At 41.1% G+C, this 7,034-nt stretch overlaps 1 pseudogene; it reads right to left on the minus strand.

The window, feature by feature from the left end:
* Positions 1-4,342: 4,342 nt before the first annotated feature.
* Positions 4,343-4,898, minus strand: LOC102814957 (annotated as a pseudogene).
* Positions 4,899-7,034: the final 2,136 nt, after the last annotated feature.

The raw sequence follows: 7,034 nt of genomic DNA on the forward strand, positions 1-7,034 counted from the left end.
GAATGGCTTAAAATTAAGAAAGGTGTGCAACAGGGTTGTATTCTTTCACTATACTTATTCAACCTGTATGCTGAGCAAATAATCCAATAAACTGGGTTATATGAAGAAAAATGTGGCATCAGGATTGGAGGAAGACTCATCAATAACCTGTGATATGCAGATGATACAACCTTGCTTGCTGAAAGTGAAGAGGACTGAAAATACTTACTGATGAAGATCAATGACCACAGCCTTCAATATGGATTGCATCTCAACACAAACAAAAATCCTCACCACTGGACAATAAACAATATTCTAATCAACAGAAAAAAGATTGAAGTTGACAAGGACTTCATTCTTCTTGGTCAACTATCAACATTCCTGGAAGCAGCAGTCAAGAAATCAAATGACATATTGCATTAGGCAAATCTGTTGCACAAGACCTTTCAAAGTGTTTAAGAGCAAAGATGTCAGCTTGAAGACAAAGGTGTGCCTGACCCAAGTCATGGTATTTTCAATAATCTCATATGTATGTGAAAACTGGACAATGAATATGGAAGACCGTAGAAGAATTGATGCTTTTGAGTTATGGTGTTGGAGGAGAATATTAAAAGTGCCATGTGCTACCAAAAAAACCAACAGATCTGTGTTGGAAGAAGTGCAGCCAGAGTGCTCCTTGATGGCCAAACTTCATCTCTCATACTTGTTACATATTGTCAATAGGGACCAGTCGCTGGAGAAGGATATCATGTTTGGTAAGGTGGAGGGTAAGAGAAAAAGTGAAAATCCCCCAGCGACATGGATTGGCAAAGTGGCAGCATCAATGGGCTCAAGCATGGCAACGATTGTGAGGTTGCCCCAGGACCTGGCAGTATTTCGTTTGATGTGCATAGGGTCACTATGAGTTGGTACCAACTCAATGGTACCTAACAACTACAAAATGAAGACACCTGTTATGGTGCTGTAGGATCAGCACTGGACTTTGAAACATAAGGTTGGCGGGTCAAACCCATCAGCTGCTCTTCGGAAGCCCTATTTAGGGTCACTATGAGTTCGAACCGACATGATGGTACAACAACAACGACAACATCATGAAGACTTTGTGTTTGTCCAAATTTGCTTTTAAGAATATTTGTTCTCCAAACACAAGCTGTCTGGTTTCATTATCACTGTAATAGGTTCTCATATGCCTTATTTTTAATTACCTTCTCCAGTTTTACAGAGAAAGAAAAACATTTTAGAGAACACACAGAACATAATCTGAAAGACAGCCCTTCACTTCCCCCAAGTCAGTTCTGACTCTTAGCAACCCTATATAGGGTTTCTGACACTTTAAATCTTTATGGGGCAGACAGCCTCATCTTTCTCCTGGGGAGTGGCAGTTGAATTTGAATCACCTAACTGTGATCAGTAGCCCAATGCTTATTATACAGTGCCACCAGTACTACAAAGATTCTTTTAAATTAAAAAAAAAGAAAGATTATGAACAGTTTCAAAGCATAGATCATCTTTGGATTACACTGTTTGACAGACAAGGCCACTGAGCATCAGAAATTAATAAAAGAGGCTTAAACAGAAAGCAACAAAGTTGAAATTCTAAGACTTGTCTAAAAGTCCATGAGAGTCAGCCCTTCTTAAAAAGTGACTCCATGTTTATTTTAATACTTTGATGGGTATCAGAGTTGGCCTCATACCTCCATCAGCCAAGTTCCTTTCGTTTTGGAATGGCAGGCTTTCTTTGCTTTTGGCTTCTGATTTTTTCCTACCTTGGTAATGCATCCTTTTCCCATTTCCAGAACGCCTGAAAATTAACCAAACCTTCACAGCATCCTGGATTTTATACTCTCCCCTCCTCCTCTTCCCTTCCCACTGCCCAGGCGTCTCCCTGTACTCTTTGTCTCCTTGGATACCCTCTGACTGCCTGCCAATTCCAATGCTTGGAACAGCTTCCCAATTACTGTCCAGCCACTGCCCCCACCCCCAACTCCCTTTAGAGAGTCTGTTGGGGAGAAAATGCTCTGCAAAGCATTCCAAGCCCACAGCCTTGCCTCCCAACCCATCTTTTGTACTGGTTCCTACAGTTGAGCTGGAATGATCAGGGAGGCATGCATAATGCTTTTTCTTGAGTGCCCCCAGAACACTTGAGGTACCGTGTAATTCATGCAAAATGACCATGGGAGAATTCTCTCTCCCAAGCTCTTTGTCCTGTATCCCTGGGGGCACGTCAACTTTGAGAATGGCCCTGTGCCTCATTCACAATTCCACCATCCCTTCTCCCATTGGATGTACCTGCTGTATTGACTTTTCTAAAACCAGCAGTCTCTTATTGTTCCCCTCAAGCACAATGCCCATGCACAAAGGTTAATGGTAGGAGCTTTACTTGTGATTTTGTAGGGCACATCCTTAAGATGTATAACCATGCAAAAGCATCCATTGTCATTAATGAGATGTCTGTAAGCCTGAGCCTTCATTGAAGATTTAAATCTTTTGTGAGGTTTGGCCTGCTGAGTTTGGGTTTTTAAATGCTTTCCTCAAACCAAATTGAATCCACACTGAGCTGGTAATTACAACAACATCTTTTACCCTTGTCAGAAAAGTTGCAAGGAGAATACAATGTGTAGAAAAATTCTTCATGTCTTAATTAGAAGTAGGACCATTTGGATCTTTCTTATTCAGAACTAGTGACTTGAAAACCCAAGGTACTTGTTCTGTTCCACAAGGCAGTATGTTTTCAGTTTGTTGTTGTTAGTTGCCATGGAGTCAATTCAGATTCATGGTAATTCCATGTGTGCAGGGTAGATCTGCTTGATCCATGTGAATTTCACGTCTGGTATCTATCTGCAGTAGAATCTCCAGGTCTGTCTTCTTAGAAGTCTCTAAGTGGGTTTGAAGTATCAAACTTTTGGCTAGTAGAAACCTGAAAACAAACATGTGTGGAGCATGTCTGACTTCCCTTGGCTTCATAAGGGGAAAAAAAGAATCAAACTCAAAATCAGCCTAAGGCTGATTCCTATGAAGTGGAGGTCAGTCATGCTTCCACCCTACAACCTTCTTTACCCTATTCTGACACGAACCACCATTCCCACAGCACTCTCTGCTTCACATTTGATTTTGATAATCCATTGCAATGACCACACAGAATTCATAACAATACTCATCATGATGGGTTTATTAGGGAAGTAGACAGGGTGAAAACCAACTCAGGATGCAGCAGTTCTCCAGTCAGGAACACCTCTTCTCTGTCATACTGCAGACATGCCTAACTCTTGTCTTCAAACTCTCAACCATGTGTTTCCTTGGCCTCTGTTCTGCTGGAGTATGTGTTACAAAGTTCTTGTGGCCAATCTGCGAATGCATAAAGAGCACATCCTGCAAGCCAGTCTCCTGCCCATAGTTAAGTTTTACTTAGTTCATGGGTCTAGAGCCCGAAGCTACTTTCTCTTCATTTCACTGCCTCTGTTGTCACCTCTCAGCTTTGCTTCTTGCCATCACCTCTGCCATCCTTGTTTCTCTAGGTAGGGATCTCAAGTATCACTTTTGCTCTTCCTTCTTCGTTTTCCTTGGATTTTTCATCTCCACTTTTGGGATGGCAACTTTGGAAACTAGGTGGAGGGCAAAACTAACCAATCCCAGCCTTAGAGTCCTGTATACCTTATTTACATGTTCCCACCCAGTCATTTGGTGGGAATTAAGAAGACTTTAGATAGAAAAGACATATCAGTGAATTCAAGGCACAACAGGAGTATTCTTTTTCAAAGGAACTACATCTTTCCTGTCAACTGTGTTAATCTGCTCTGCCAGGCTACCTTCTGTTGCAAAGCTGCTCACAAGATAGTTGCACCACATATGGTCCATGGTACTTTTAATATTCTCCTCCAACACCATAACTCAAATGCATCAATTCTTCTACATTCTTCCTTACTCACTGTCCAACTTGCACATATATATGAGGTTATTGAAAATACCATGGCTTGGGTCAGGTACCCCTTAGTCCTCAAACTGACATCTTTGATCTTGAACACTTTAAAAAGGTCTTGTACAGCAGACCTCCATCAGCAAAAACACAGACTATTGGACTAAGCAAGTTCAGGGGATAGTCCCAGAATGCTGAACTACATATAAAGGAATATTTAGAAAGTTTGAAAGCTTACAGCCTGTAGAATTTGCAGCAAAAGCAAGAAAGATAGTGTTTTTTGATCTGCAGCAGCCAGCTGGCTCCCAGAGCAGCCATCTGGGGCATGACAGAGTGGGTGAAAGATCTGAGGAGCACTCCCACTGCAGAGGTCTGACTGATCTTCAGAGATAAAGGTGTGGACGTTCTTTTTTTAAAAATCTTTTACTTGCATTTTACTTTAAGCTTAATTTACTCCCGAGTCATAACTTTTTGTTTCTTCAGTTTCTTCTGAGCTATCTTTTTCTTCTGTGCAACCTCCTTTTCTGGTTTAGGAACAATTTGTTATTTTTCAGTGAGGCTCATCTCAATATTGCAGGGGGAACTCATGTAATGGGTTCATCCATCCATGAGCTCTGTAAGTTTGGCCATGCATCTTGAGAGCTTTGTTGTCCTGGATATGCTCAATGACCAGATAATCCACATCTACACCCTTCAGTTCAGCATTGCTCTCTGTATTTTTAAGCACGTGCAGTAAAAATTCAATGCTCTTTTTGGGCCACCAATCCTGTGTCCAACCCCACTATTTGGCCTGGGCACACCTACCAATGCCACCATTGTAATGTTGGAGTGGTACACATTGCTTCTGCAAAGTGACATCTTTAAGATACTTGGTGGCTTTCTGGATATGCATATCCTTGATGGTCTGAGCAGTCTCACAGGTTTTCTTAAAATGGACCCAGAGATTTGAACCTCTGGATTTGCATGATTTTGTGGGGTTTTCTGGGTCAAGTGAGAAGCGAACCATTTTGTGAGATTACCTCAGGCCGTTTACGGGAAGAGCTGGACATTCTTTTTTCTTTTCTCTCTGTTCATTCGTCTCTTGCTTTCTGTGCATCCGCACTCTCGTGACTAGAGGGGGTGCCTCAGTGAGTGGACACCTCTCCACCCCTAGAGGGTTCTACTATGCATGCACACAGATCTATCCAGCAAAGGATACTGCACACAGAACATAAGAAGGGTGAAGGCACTGTTTAAAACTGGAAATTCCCCCAAAATGGCTACAGTGAGTACTAAACTGTTTATCACTAGGAAAAAAGTCCTGGATGGGGATTGTGGAGTAGGAGAAAGACAGACTGAAAAGGAAACAGGCCAACAATTAAATCCCGAGTTATGTCATAAGGAGCAAAGTAACATCGTGAAATTTCTCAGGTGCCCATGAAGGCAAGAAGCTGAGAGAGGGGCATTAAAGTCATAGTCATATTTTGCTACAGATTTTTTATGTGCTTATAGACTGCAGTGCCCAATCTGTTTGCTTGTTTGTTTGTTTGTTTGTTTGTTTTTTTGCTGTTGCTGTCTTGTTTTTTGACCCCTTTTTACTTTCAGGGGGCTGTTTCTCTCCCTACATTACCCAAGAAGAGACAGCAACTATGGTCATATAGCCAAACTGCAATCATACTCTGTAAAATCCCACTATCCAGGCAAGGATCAACATCAGCTGCTATACACTAGATAGACAGTCAACACATGCTATAGTTACTCTAAATTGAGTAATAAGAAAAGTGAAAAGGGAAGCACATCCCCTGATCACATCTACCTGAAGGAAATCAGAAAGCTCAGTAATACATCAGCATACATTTTTCTAATTATTAAAAACACAGGAGCTCTGGTAGCGTAGTGGTTACAAATCGGGCTGCAAACTTTAAGGTCAGCTGTTCGAAACTACCAGCTGCTCCACGGGAGAAAGATGAGGCTTTCTACTCCCGTAAGGATTTACACCCTCGGAAACCCTGTACAGGGTCGCTATGGGTCGGAACCAACTCGACGGCACTTAACAACAACAACAACAATTATTGAAGATGCCCAAGGAAAAACTGACCATTTCAGCACATGTCCAGAAACAAGATATAGAAACTGAGACAAATGATCTGGAGGTAGATCTAGACTTCCCATTAGGAGGGCTGGCTTTGGAACTGCCCGAGAAGGAGCTCAGGAGAATGATATTGAGGTGCATCCAAATGCTCCACAGAGGGCTTGAGAAAAATAAGGATGAAATCAGGAAAGCAATGCAGGAACAATTAAATAAGATAGATACAGTATTGGAAATGATTTAAAACCTGCAAAAAGAGGTCTAAATGATTAATAATAAAATATCAGAAACGGACAATACACTGAAAGGGCAAAGGAATAGAACTGAAGAGATGGAATCCAGAACCAGTGAGCTGGAAGACAAATCTCTCAATACTGCTAAGATAGAAGAGCAAGCAGAAAAAAGGATAAAAATATCTGAAGAAAATCTAAGATTCATGCTAAATAACATGAAGAGGAATAACTTAAGAATTATCAGCATTCCAGAACAGGAAGAATCACATGAATCCACAGAGGAGTTTGTTGAAGAGCTTCTGGAAGAAAATTTCACTAACATCCTGAAAAACAAAGAGGTAAACATTCAAGAAGATCAATGAACTCTTGGAATGATAAACCTTAAAAGAAAATCACCATGGCATATAATAATCAAGCTCTCCAAAATCAAGGATAAGGAGAGAATCCTGAAAGCAGTTAGAGAAAAGAGAAGTGTTACTTTTAAAGGCAAGCAAATGAGATTAAGCATGGATCTCTCAGCAGAAATCATGAAGGTAAGAAGGCAATTTGTTGTTGTTGTTAAGTGCCATCGAGTTGATTTCGACTCACAGGCTTTCCAAGGAAAAACTGGTGAGCTTGAAGCACCAAATTTGCAGTTCAAACATCTTTGCAGTCTGGCAATAGGGAAACATATATAAAGCCCTGAAAGAAAAAAACAACAACAACTGCCAACCAAGAATTGTATATCCAGCAAAGTTGTCAAGCAAATACGATGGTGTGATCACAATATTCCAGGATAAGCAGAAGCTAAGGAACTTGGACAAAGCCAAGCCAGTCCTTCAAAATATCCTAAAGGGAGTTC

Source organism: Chrysochloris asiatica, unplaced genomic scaffold (genome assembly GCF_000296735.1).
Source record: "Chrysochloris asiatica unplaced genomic scaffold, ChrAsi1.0 scaffold00418, whole genome shotgun sequence".
NCBI classification, from domain to species: Eukaryota; Metazoa; Chordata; class Mammalia; order Afrosoricida; family Chrysochloridae; genus Chrysochloris; species Chrysochloris asiatica.